Consider the following 14,965-nt stretch of genomic DNA (forward strand, 5'->3'; position numbering starts at 1 on the left):
ATACAAGAACCATTCTTGTTAAGTTTAATCTTTTCGATTCAATTAGTCAGTATACTTGTTCAACTAAGAAACACCATCTTGTTGATTTAGTATATTGATTTGCACCTAGTGACAAGTGTTTGCCCGTCTTTTACCAAAAGGGGTAAGTTGCGTTCAAACGATTAATCTATATAGGAATGTAAGAACGACTCTTGTAGATACTTTCGGATAGCTTAATTGATATGTGTAGTTGTCTAGGAGAACGATCAATTCCCTAGAATCTGTTATACATATTTTCATTACTTAATTCCATATAACTAATAGGTGTTAGTAATTTGCCTTATCTAGTGACGTTTATAAGGATCCTATTGCTACATTAAATTGATTACTTGGGTTGGGTAAATTGGGCATTTAACTGGACCAAGGGAATGAACTAAGCTAAACCATTAGTTGATATAGGAGTGGATCATGATCAACACATCATTGGCATGATCATCATTCAAGTCTTTAGGCTAGTTGAATTAATTGATTACAAATAGGAGGTCTTAGATGACAAGAACATCATTTGCGTCGTGTAATCCCGTTTGAGTGTTTGCACAAGACTACTCTTGGTAAACCAATTAATTAGTTCTTGTACGTAGTCAATCAATCCAGTCTTAATCCTAAAACAACAATAAACATTCGAGGTTAAAAAGTCTAGACGAGCATATTTGTTTAATTTGATATAAAAACTATCTTTTCATTTTTATAAATCTAAAATACCAAAAATATTGTCCTTTAAACTTATTCCTTTATTGATTTGTCCATCGTTAAACGGCAATCCAATATCTTGTATTTGTTTGATTTCATTTTATCTAGTTAAAACTCAATTTAGTTTATACAATCTTAACTTGCACATATAACTGTCCTTGGAACGATACACGGATTTTACCATTATCTATACTACTACACGATCGGGTACACTGCCCGTTAGTGTGTGTAATCTTTAAAACCGGTATTTTTCATACAACAATTCATATACCACGTTTCACACATCAAGTTTTTTGGCGCCGCTGCCGGGAAAAGTTGTGTCAAGATAAGAATTGTTTACTAAGTTGTGATTATTTTTTTTTATTTTTTTATTATTTTTTTTATTTTTTTATCACTGTTTAGTGTCGGTGCTTTTATTCTTTTCTACTTTTTGTCAGTTGCAGGAAAATGGTTGACTAGAGGAATATGACAATGGGTGAGAGAATGAGAGTAGAACGGAGGAAACTAATCGAATTATATTTATCTCCTAGTGTTAACGAGGGGTACCAAGAGAAAGAAGAAAATGAAGTTGTGGTTAACACTAAAAACATGTCTATGAAAGAGAGGATGATAGTCGAAGGTTTCTGCCCGTGTTTTTATGGGTCTTGGCAATGTTGCATGAATCCGAACGTAAAACATTCGAGTCCCCTACCCACTATGCAACTTGCTACCGATCATTATTCACCATTGATTCTGTTTCAAGAAAATTCAAATGTGACAGAGTCTAGTCTAGCTCCACAACTTATAACTTCACAATCTATTATGCAAGACGAACTGATAGTTGAAAAATGTACTCGTTTAGATCCACTTTTCGAGCTTTTGCAGGATTTCCCCGAGTTACATTCTTACTCTTCTAGTTATATAGATGAGATTGTGGTAAAGGAGGAAGATGGTTTGCTACTCGTTCTCATGGCTAATGGTTATGAACGTACAACTGAAGAATTAAAGGAATTGAAGCTGGAAATTGAGCCCTGCTCAATAGTTGAGATTCACAGCGGGTCCACGCTTATTCCAGAGGATGTCAATTTGGGAAAGACAATCTATAAAGACCTATTTGACCAAGATCCACCAACAAGAATAAATGTTTTACTGAAAACCGCACTTAGAGGGGAGTCATGTGTTAACCCTCGGGTTAGGTCATCCTTTTTCGGGAAACTGAAAAAGGATTTATCTCATATAATATACACCACCCGAGGTGTAAATGACTGGCTCACTATTCTTATTCGTGGAACTTTTTTCACCGACTTTACTTCTCGTCCGATAAAGTGTAGGGGAGTTTAACCCCACTAGGCATTAAATTCTGGGGTCGAGTCGAGTGCATGACGCGTTAATAAAAGTGCACGATGTTTTTCAAGGTTTTAGTGACACTAGCATTAAAATTCAGCAAGGTACCTATCAAATTAGAATTTGTGTGATGAAGATCAAGGACTGAAGGATGCGCCATCGCTCACCTATATTCCACGATCTTCGGTTTTTGAACCTAGGTATTTTGAATTTTTTTTTTCTCACTATTGCCCTCTCGAATTTAAATTTTACTGATTTTAAGTAATGAGGGCATTACTTAATCTTAAGTGTGGGGGATAGTACAAATTCTCGCGGGTATTCAAACAGTATTCAACTTGGCTCATTTTCGTAATTTAATGGGAAATTTTAAATTTTTTTGAAATAAAAGTCTTAACGAAAAAGCCAAGTGTGGGAGATTTTACCAATCTTTTCGAATTACTATCATCAAATTTTGCTAAGAAAAATGTTTAAAATACTTTTGGCTTGAAAGGAAAAAGAATAATGTCACTAAACCTAAAGGATGTATCTAGTCCATCCTTGAAGGAAGTAAAGTCTTTCGAATGTTACCTTACTTGATATAGCAAACTTCCTAAACTATGTCATTTCATACCAATATCATTTCACGATATAAAGGTAAAGTGGGAAGGGAAAGTCTTGAACTTTCAAACCCGAAAATAAACTTGGTAGGGTAAATCCAAGTCGCTATCCAGTGTAAGACCGATTACGGTAAATAAGCTGGAGCAGGATCTGTCCCACGCGATAGCTTAGTCTTCGTAGTTTTAACCCTTGAATTAAAATGTACAAATTGTCATGAAAGACCGATATTAATATCGCGTCAGGGGGCGCCCGGTTAAGAGTTCATGATACTACAATCATGGGGGCGGATAGCTTGCTAATCGCCGACTGAGACTTCGGTTTTCAGTTACCCTCAACCAAAATTTGAGGTTAAAACCGGAAAACGTGTCTAGTGTAAAAACTAGCATGACATTTTCAAAATCATAAAACGTTTTCACAAGATCCAATTTTCCCTAAGGATCTAAATTTTTCGGAACTTACAACAAAGTTCATTTCTCCCGAGCAATCCAAATGTGTGCGTGTGTTTCATATATTGTGTGTGTACCTCAACGAGTGTGTATTCCCAATTGTGTAACATGTGTTTCATATAGCGTGAGTTTGTGTTCCAAAAGAACATGTGTGTTTCGTGTACTTCGTGTGACTAGTGTAAACTTGTGTACTATATCGTATGGGTGTGATTCCTATTATTGTGTTCTCCAATAAATGTGTGTGTATTCTATTTTGTGTTCTGTATTAGTATTTTTGAAACAAGACTTGCTTGAGGACAAGCAAGATTTAAGTGTGAGGGATTTGATATTGCTCAAATTAGACATATCTTTAGTCGCAATATCAAGTTCTATCGTTGTTTATTTCGTGTGTAAACGTAGTATTTTCGTTTGTATTCCATTTTATTGTAAAATAGTTAGAATCATTGTGTAATTGAAGAAATATGGAAGATTTTGGATGATACTACTCAGAGATCAAAAACAAGTCAAAAAGTCGATGAATAGTAGAGCGCGCCACGGGTGTGCGCTCAGCTCACTCGTCCAAATTTTGATCAGAGAATTCTGGGAGTTGTAGAAATAGTGCGCGCTGCTACAGTGCGCTCGGCGCACTCCTGAGCGCACTCCAGACTGTAAAGCAGATTGAACGCGTAAAGTCGAGCTGTAAAGTGTTTTTGGGGTTGGTGAACAGTGCGCTCAGCGCACCCCAAATAGTGCGCTCGGCGCACTCCACTTTCGATGCATATTATTCCCTTTTTAAAACCCTGTCCAGCCTCATTCAAAACACACCACTACACAGTCATTTTCAGAGGCAGAGGTTACGATTCAAGGTGATCCTTGGAGTAATCCAGGATCACCTAATCCATCATTTCAATCCGGAATCAAGAATCATCAGGATCATCATCCAAGATTGCTTCAAGAGGTCGATTCTTGTTAGTTCAATGAATTCTATCTTTGTTTCCAGTTTGTTATTATCTTTAAATATGATTGTTAGCTAGTTCTTTTTATGCTTGACTAGATTAATAATCGAGATGTTGATTGTTTACCTTTGTTGATTGATTGTTCTTATGCATGATAGTTTGATGTTTGAATACAAGAACCATTCTTGTTAAATTTAATCTTTTCGATTCAATTAGTCAGTATACTTGTTCAACTAAGAAACACCATCTTGTTGATTTAGTATATTGATTTGCACCTAGTGACAAGTGTTTGCCCGTCTTTTACCAAAAGGGGTAAGTTGCGTTCAAACGATTAATCTATATAGGAATGTAAGAACGACTCTTGTAGATACTTTCGGATAGCTTAATTGATATGTGTAGTTGTCTAGGAGAACGATCAATTTCCTAGAATCTGTTATACATATTTTCATTACTTAATTCCATATAACTAATAGGTGTTAGTAATTTGCCTTATCTAGTGACGTTTATAAGGATCCTATTGCTACATTAAATTGATTACTTGGGTTGGGTAAATTGGGCATTTAACCGGACCAAGGGAATGAACTAAGCTAAACCATTAGTTGACATAGGAGTGGATCATGATCAACACATCATTGGCATGATCATCATTCAAGTCTTTAGGCTAGTTGAATTAATTGATTACAAATAGGAGGTCTTAGATGACAAGAACATCACTTGCGTCGTGTAATCCCGTTTGAGTGTTTGCACAAGACTACTCTTGGTAAACCAATTAATTATTTCTCGTACGTAGTCAATCAATCCAGTCTTAATCCTAAAACAACAATCAACATTCGAGGTTAAAAAGTCTAGACGAGCATATTTGTTTAATTTGATATAAAAACTATCTTTTCATTTTTACAAATCTAAAATACCAAAAATATTGTCCTTTAAACTTATTCCTTTATTGATTTGTCCATCGTTAAACGGCAACCTAATATCTTGTATTTGTTTGATTTCATTTTATCTAGTTAAAACTCAATTTAGTTTATACAATCTTAACTTGCACATATATCTGTCCTTGGAACGATACACGGATTTTACCATTATCTATACTACTACACGACCGGGTACACTGCCCGGTAGTGTGTGTAATCTTTAAAACCAGTATTTTCCATACAACAATTCATATACCACGTTTCACACATCACACACACATTCTTGTTTAGAGTACGAAAACAAGAAAACCCAAAATCCTTTTCCGTTGTTATTGTATCACAAAAACCAAACTAGCTCATGGTTAATTTTTAGTTCATATTGAAACCATATACGGAGGATTAATTATTATTGATTTATTAATATAATTGGATTATATTAATAAGTTACTTGGTTTTGGACTAGCATCCATTGACGGTTGATTGAAGTGTAGTGTGGAATATCCTAAGAGACGGTCATATTTTTGATCGTAGGTTTCTCTCCGTTCATCAGTTTCTTCAAGAAAAGTATATCATTAACTCACTTTGTGAATTACATATTTTGACAATTATTAGTGGTGTAACTGGATCATTGGAAAAGATTAATCGTGTGCATGTTTCATTAAGTAAGTGAATATTTAATCTTGTAAAATTTTGTTCATAAAATAATAAAAGATTATTATTTTAACTATATGCTGCGTTAATCTGAATATAAAAGTACACACGGTTTTCCATCAGTGGTATCCGAGCCGCTTTTACACCATTTTAATTACCATGTGATTTTCTTAAATCTAGCTTTGTGTTGAATTGGTAAAATTGAAACCTTTACGGTTTTTAAAGTCAGCTTAGTTGATTTAGATTTTAACCTCACGACGCACAAATAAGATCTAAGAAACATCACTAGTTTTAAATTTTGAATTTATTTACTATGGCTTGAATAATTGTTGTTTATTTTATTCCATGGTTATACACATGCATTGTAATCATGGACAAGCCATACTTAGGTTTTAATAATGTAGTTATTAAAATTGTGATTGCACACATAGCCTATAATGCCACGACTATGTGAGATTGTTGTGATTGTTGATTATGACAATATTATGTCATGTTGGTTATTTATTCCATTAGAAAGGTCATTTTGAAGCCAAAGTTGTATATATTTATTTTTCAATTTCATAGTATTATATTTAGATTTATTTAAATTTGTAAAAGTGCTAGATTAGTTGTATTTTTTAATTTTAAATAAAGTAACAAGATGAAGATTGAAGATAAAAATACAACATGGAGTTTGGCTTAGAAAATGGAGGATGTATCAAGTTAACAACGATGGTGTTCGTTAAGTTTTCACTTGGTTCTTGGATCAAGTGGGAGCTATGATACTGTCCTTAGTTTGACCTCTTGATCTCATGTCGGCTTATGGGATCAAGCATAGGATTTTTGAGCTAGGCTATGTGTGTGTGATGCATGGTTGTGTTTTATTTTCGTATTCATATATAATTGTTGATTAATATATATGCATAATGTTTTTGATGAAAACATCAAATAAATCTGGTGACGAGTTTCAAAGATTAAAATTGATGATTTTAAAAAGTTAAACTCTAAACGAGTTTAAAGTTAAATAATTTTGAGACTCAAATTATATATATGTTTTTGATGGAAACATTAACTAAAACTCTAAACGAGTTTCAAAGATTAAAATTGATGATTTTAAAATAAGTTAAACTCTAACGAGTTTAATGTTAAATATTTTTGAAACTCAAATTATATATATGGACGACATTTTTTAAAACTGTTTTAAAACGATAAACGTTTGTGTATTTGTTATTTTTATGTTAGAAATTAAATAACAAACCCGACATAAACACGACTGATATACATAATTGGTTAAAATGGTTTTTAACAAATAGTGTGCATTATTCGTTGACTCAAACGTTTTCAAATACCCGTCAAAATTAGATCATGCCATCCAATGAGCTTGCAAACACTCCTCGTTATTTTTCTAACCTATTAAGACTAGCGTGAATTATAACCACAAGGTGGAATTTATAATCTAGTAAGACTGGCGTGAATTTCCACTGTTTTCAAATTGGACGACTTAATCGTATTCACGGTGAGACCTGAGTTCGAGGCAAGGATGAGACAAACATGTCAGTAGATAATAGTGGTTTGTTGAACTACATATATCTCTAGGTCCCATAAAGATCTAAGAGTTGTACTTGTAATGCAATTGGTACCCGCTACCTACCAATAGACTCCATAACTACTAGTTGATCAACAGATGTGGCTATGGAACCTCTATGTGGATCTTAGACTTTCGTAAATTAATTGTTTTTTAAAAATATTAAAAAAACTTGGGTAGTTAATTTATTAAAGCTCAATATCGAAAATACTAAATTGAATCTTATATCTGTTGTAGATGTCAAATAATCAAAACGTAAACCAAAACACACTTCCTTCTTTGTTGGAGAAGGATAAACTCAATGTTCAAACTTCCTAGACTGGCACTGCAATCCAAGAATTGTTCTCAAGCATAATTAGAAGTTGAATAAAGTTTAGAACCCATATCCTTTCTTCCTGTTGTGGCAGTTGCTGCTGCTCAGCAAAATGATTATCGAATGTTGTTCGATGATCAGGAAGAAATAGGATTGAAGGGTGAAAAAGAATAAGCCGAATACTTTGTGGAAGGAAAATGACAAATCATTTGCTAGGAAAAATATTCCACCTTCCAAGAAGTAAAGCCCAACAAAAGACGCCGAATGTTTCCATTGTGGAAAGGTTGGCAATTGGAGAAGGAAGTTGTCCTATCTTCTAATCTGAGCTGAGAAAAGGCAACGCTGGTGAGACTAGCAAATCAGGTATATTCCATATATAGTAATATACTTCTTCTAGTGATTCCTAGATCTTTGTTAATTGGTTGTGGCCTTCACACCTGTAATAATATGAAGGGAATGAGAAGAAGTAATAGACTGAAGAAAGACAAACTGGATTATCAAGTAGGCAAGGGGGATCAAGCTTTTGTTAAAGCTATTGGTACCTCTGAACTTACTTCTCTAAGTGGTCTTATTATTTTGTTGGAACAATAGAATTATGCTCTCAATACTGCGAGCGACATAGTTTGAAAGATGTTAGTATTGAACTTGCATTTACACACTTAGGTATTTCAGTTTTTAAGGATAATATATTTATCTTAATACCTATCCATGTGATGGTATTTTTGAAATTGATTGTGACAACCCGGAAATTTTTGACCAAATTTAAACTTTATCTTTAAATGATTTAACGTTTTCGACAAGATAAGCAAAGTCTATGAAGTTGAATCTCAAAATTTTAGAACTGTTTCATTACATTTGACTGCTCTCTACGATTCATGAACAATTATATGTATGTATGTATATATATATATATATATATATATATGTACAAGTAAAAACGACTTTCCTACAGTAAAACACTATTTGCTACAGTAAACACTATTTGATGTCCACGAACTATCAAACAAAAACGGATAAGGCGGCCATGCGATCGCATGGTAAAAACACTGAAAACTCATGCGATCGCATGAGGTACTGAAGCAGGCCACATACTATAAAAGCTCGATTCATTCCTCCGTATTATTATTTTTTATATTATTATTATTATTATTATTATTATTATTAGTATTAAGATTAATATTATTATTATTAATCTTATTATAATATTATTATTAGTAGTATATATACCTAAAATACTACGACGAGGTTATGAGCGTGTCACCTTCAAAATGGGTTTTTGAGCGGGATAGAGCTAAGGAAATTATGGGTTATTGCCAAGGAGGTTATGGGTAATGTTCGAGGGTATATTTGTGAATCAAATCTAGTGTTTATCATCTCTGTTGCTTCTACGTACTTTCCTACAATATTGAATCTCAATATTGATACGTAAGCACTCATATTTTATCTTTTATATGTTAATTGTGTATCCATGTCTAGTGCTCGAGTATATATAATTATGCATGCTTGTACGCTAAATTTTGTCGTTAAACAGTTTATAATGAATCATGAATTAAATACATATATTACTGGAAAAAGGTATATGATATGCATGTTTTTGGAAAACTGGCGAAAAATCAATAACTTTTCATTTTGATATCGAATAGTTCCGATGAACGGATTAAAAGATATGATCAACTGAATTATGATTGACGTTAATTGAAATTGCTTTTGAATCTGCAATTAAGATTTAAACAACTTGTTTACGAGATTGATAAATTGGATTTTTGAATATTACCAACCGAGTAAATGAATCCTTATATAAGGTACATCTCGTTTTGTTAAACAACTGTTCAAAATTGACTTTTTGAAACGACTTTGGATAACTTTTGTATGTCGATCTTGAGCATTAGGATTGTGATACACTATGACCTGACCTAGCTTGATAGACATTTATTGACCAACATATGTTCTCTAGGTTGAGATCTACAGTTATTTGGTAATCCGAGCTTCGGTCACATTTTGGTGAATGACTTTATATGCTGCTAAGGTGAGTTTCATTTGCTCCCTTTTTAATTGCTTTTGCAATATATATTTTTGAGCTGAGAATACATGCACTTTATTTTAAACGCAATGGATACAAGTACATACTTAATTCTACACTGAGTTTGAACCGAAAATCCCTTAGCTTTGGTAACTATTAACTGCCAGTACATAGGATATGAACTGGTGGGCGCGAATAATAGTATATGGATCCATAGGGCTTGACATCCCCGTCCGAGCTAGAGCGCTAGCCTTTTAACGGACGCGTGTTATTTGAGTTTAGGACACGTTGGTTTGCGTGTATTAAAACGAATGGGGTATTTATCATTATAATGTTAAAGTTTAGTTACCAGGGTGCTCTGTTATGTAGAATCTATTGATAAACGTTTCTGGATGAAACAACTAAAATCTTGTGATCCATCTTTATATACAGATTATGCGCAACAATAAAACTATGAACTCACCAACCTTTGTATTGACACTTGTTAGCATCTTTATTCTCAGGTTTCCTAGAAGTCTTCTGCTGTTTGCTTATATGTTAGACAAGCTATGTGCATGGAGTCTTACATGACATATTTTTTAAGGAAACGTTGCATTCACCAAATCATCACCATGTATCTTATTTTGACTGCATTGTCAACGGAAGTATCAATGTAAACTATTATATTACAGTGATTGTCTATATGTAAAAATCATCAGATGTTGAAAACCTTTGATTTAAATATTCATTTATGGTGTGCCTTTTCAAAAAAATGCAATGTTTACAAAGCGTATCATATAGAGGTCAAATACCTCACAATGAAATCGATGAATGACGTGTTCATCCATATGGATTTGGAGCGATCGTCATAGTTGGTATCAGAGCGTTGGTCCTAGCGAACCAGGTCTTGCATGAGTGTGTCTAACTGATAGTTGTTAGGATGCATTAGTAAGTCTGGACTTCGACCGTGTCTGCATGCCAAAAGTTTTGCTTATCATTTTTTGTCAAAAATTACCTGCTTATCATTCCTAGTCTAGACACGTTTTACTGCATTGATTACATGAATAGTGTATAGACAAAATTCATATCTTAGCATATCTGTTACTGTAAACTTTTTCTGACATCTTCCGAAAATTTCTCCGTGATTTATGGAATTTGGTATTATATATACATATGTAAATTATGTATTAAAGAATACCAAACTAAATTCAATAATTTAATTCATATCAAAAATCATCTCCCTAATTATACAAGATGGATCCCGTATCTAGTTCAAATTCCTTAAACTCCGACAGCTATTCCAATATGGATATTCACCTGAATTCCGAAGACAGTGTAACCGGAATGGATCAACCAATTAGCCATCATCTATTCTGGATGAATTGGGGATGGGTTCGTAGTCTACTTAATCATTGGAGACAAGAAGAAGGTGATCCCTTCCATCCACCACATTGCCCTCTTGGCGAAGAACCTGAAGCACTTACCGTTGAACCTATTCGTAATACTATTTTCTCTCTCATTTCCAGAGTATCTCATCATGATTATATACTATCCCATATCATAAATCTTATTTATCCGATCATCCGAACCACCGATCATCCCGGTATAATAGAAGAAGTCAACGAGCTTCGTGCTCGGGTAGTGGCTTTGGAGAATATGGTGCAAGGGTTACGAACACCAGCAGCAGCACCCGCGGCATAACTGGTACCACCGACAACAACACCAACAGTACCATTACCACCACCAACAACATCCGCACCACAAGCCTCAACATCACAATATGTACCTTGAACATCAACGTCATACGCACCGTAGTTACCAAGAAATACCAGCAACAATAACCGATGAAGTATTAACTCATTTCCCCTGAAGAAATTTTATGTATATTTAATATATATATGAATTTTGAAATCAAAATAAATCTTTTCGTACTAAGCTATTACGTGTGAATCTTAACTGGTAGGTACTACTCGGTTAGTTCATATTACTAATATGCAATGATGTACATCCTTCCTTAACAACTTAACCATTGTTAACTATAATCTCTGTTTCAACTTAATGAATTCCATTTCATAATAAACCAAGTGTATTATTCAATTACATAATTGATTTTACATTTTCATTTTCGATGTACTCGAAACTTTCCAGAAAACATCATCTGTGCCTTGTAAGGTTCACAAAGATTCCACAAGCATCAACATCCTTCACCGAGAAATAAGAATAAATAATGAAGTATTGATTACATTAGCGAAATACTTCGCAAAGATTATGTAATCTTTAATGTTTTAGATATTAATCATTTCTAAGTCAAATCGAAAATCAAATGAGCTTAATATGATATTAACTCATTAAATCTGTATTAGATTTGAAAAAAATATACATACATATATTTTCATAAAGACGGTAATAAAAATTCTTTTGTACAAAGTATTAATTGTGAAATCTTTAACGGGTAGGTACTACTCGAGAAATATTTAAGTTCACAATTAATATGTTACACTGTACATTCTTCAATTTTGATTCAAAAATTATTAACTATACTCACTATCTTCACAATGATACACAATCATTTAATACAAATTCAATCACATATTCTGATATCAACGGATCAGAATCCAAGCCATAACTCTGAACCGGTGACATCATTCTTAGATCTCTACATCTTTCAAAGCTATACTTTGACTTCAAAACTATGCAAGATCCTTTAGCATTGTTTTTACCAAAAATAACCTTGCAATTCCTTTTCAAAGTATCCAGTATTATCAACCATTCAACCAGTCAACGACGACCTTTCAGACTTGTAATTTTGGCATATACGTTTTCGTTACTAGAGAACCTTTCATGTTCCACCACATTAGCAGTAAATTTACCAACAACTTCATTGATCTTTGACCTTCCAAAAAATCCTTATACTCATTGAAACTGTATCATGTACTCATCCACATCTTGTAACGGCAATTGCCATACCAACTATCGGGAGTTAGCAATCAGTATTTTGAAATCTTGTAGCACGTCTACGCCAACAGTTATATGTGTACATATAACGTCTACCTCCTGGACTTACATACTTCGAATGTGAAGTTTCCGAAAAACACCCCAAACTACGAAACTAGTTCTCCGAATTTTGGATAAATGTTGATGAAGCAGCAAAAACTGTAAATGACCTTAACAGTCAAAAGTTTGATGATAAAGAATAGTATGGTGGTAAAGCTGAGAAAAAGAGAAGGTTTGGAATTGAAAAACGGATTGAGCAGACCATGAAGGAGGCTGTGGACAAATCACAAAGACTAAATCTACCTTCAAAGAATCTAAATGATTCAGAGTCTGCTGAAATCATTAGCGAATACCTTGCTCCTTACTCTAAAACCTTTGCGGACAATATTCTTCATCATCATCTTATCTTAAATATTCTAAGATATCATCGTATCTCCCATTATAAATATCCTCCATATTTCTGAAGATATTTTTCGAAACCATTCTTATCTGAAATCATTACCTCTTTGCGCTATCTGTGTTACATCATAAAAGAAACTATTTTAGTTTCTAAAATCTGAAAAATTCGAAAAAATGGATGTTTTGAAGTAATGTTGGGAACTGAAGCATGAGTTAGTATAATATAATGACACTTGATCAACGTGATTATATTAAAGTAAGTCATGTTGAGTTTCTAATGGAACGTGACAAAGGTTCACAGATCACACCCTCATCATAAACCATGTTACATAACTCTTTCATTCTATATAATCTCTAAATATATCAAGAAAATATATTTCTTGATGATTCGGTCTTTTCCGGATATTCTGATAATTTGTCAAGTCAGATTGTGCCATTATCGTTTCTTTCTTAGAACATTAATTATGTTTATTCCGAAATTCATACCTACGAATTCTGGACCATTATTCGCTTGACTTAAAGTCGGGAAGAGAAAACGAAAGCATGAAGCTCCGAAATATAATGGAAAATATAAAGCCCGAAAACAACCCCGAAATTACAAACCATGTATATCAATGCGTATAGCAATATAAAGACACGGGAGAATGAAAAACAATATAACCCCAAGGTAATAGTAGAAGAAAATAACCTCCTCTGGTGGCAGATGAAAAAGAAGAATGAATGATATGATAGCCAAGAAAATATCTAGAATCAGAACTGGATGAAGCATTTTCACAAATCTTTTGTAAGTATGAAATAAGAAAGAAGATTATAGGAGTGGTGAGAATAAATGAAACGGAAGAGGTTAATTTATAGCAAAATATCAGACATAGCAATCGAGGCAGATTACGCATTTAATCAAAGGAAATCCTAATTTCCTTAAATTCCGAAGAATCAAATCTTATTTAAATTATGAAGATTTTCTATTCCTTAAATTCCGGAAATCAATCGTTACTACATCAAGAGATAAGACGAATCTCTATTCTCCATTTCACTCTATTACGATAACTTCTCACATACGCTTCGAGTAATCAGATTGTTTTATCCGTATTATTCAATGGTGATAAAATTCTATTTACCAACTCATATTCGTCATGAAAACATTTTTATTGTCAGCCATGATGACCTCACTCAAATTTCGGGACGAAATTTCTTTAACGGGTAGGTACTGTGACAACCCGGAAATTTTTGACCAAATTTAAACTTTATCTTTAAATGATTTAACGTTTCCGACACGATAAGCAAAGTCTATGAAGTTGAATCTCAAAATTTTAGAACTGTTTCATTACATTTGACTGCTCTCGACGATTCATGAACAATTATATGTATGTATATATATATATATATATGTACAAGTAAAAACGACTTTCCTACAGTAAAACACTATTTGCTACAGTAAACACTATTTGATGTCGACGAACTAGCAAACAAAAACGGATAAGGCGGCCATGCGATCGCATGGAAAAAACACTGAAAACTCATGCGATCGCATGAGGTACTGTAGCAGGCCACATACTATAAAAGCTCGATTCATTCCTCCGTATTATTATTTTTATATTATTATTATTATTATTATTATTATTATTATTATTATTATTATTAAGATTAATATTATTATTATTAATCTTATTATAATATTATTATTAGTAGTATATATACCTAAAATACTACGACGAGGTTATGAGCGTGTCACCTTCAAAATGGGTTTTTGAGCGGGATAGAGCTAAGGAAATTATGGGTTATTGCCAAGGAGGTTATGGGTAATGCTCGAGGGTATATTTGTGAATCAAATCTAGTGTTTATCATCTCTGTTGCGTCTACGTACTTTCCTACAATATTGAATATCAATATTGATATGTAAGCACTCTTATTTTATCCTTTATATGTTAATTGTGTATCCATGTCTAGTGCTCGAGTATGTATAATTATGCATGCTTGTATGCTAAATTTGTCGTTAAACAGTTTATAATGAATCACAAATTAAATACATATATTACTAGAAAAAGGTATATGATATGCATGTTTTTGGAAAGCTGGCGAAAAATCAATAACTTTTCATTTA

This window comes from Rutidosis leptorrhynchoides, chromosome 4 (genome assembly GCF_046630445.1).
Source record: "Rutidosis leptorrhynchoides isolate AG116_Rl617_1_P2 chromosome 4, CSIRO_AGI_Rlap_v1, whole genome shotgun sequence".
NCBI lineage: Eukaryota > Viridiplantae > Streptophyta > Magnoliopsida > Asterales > Asteraceae > Rutidosis > Rutidosis leptorrhynchoides.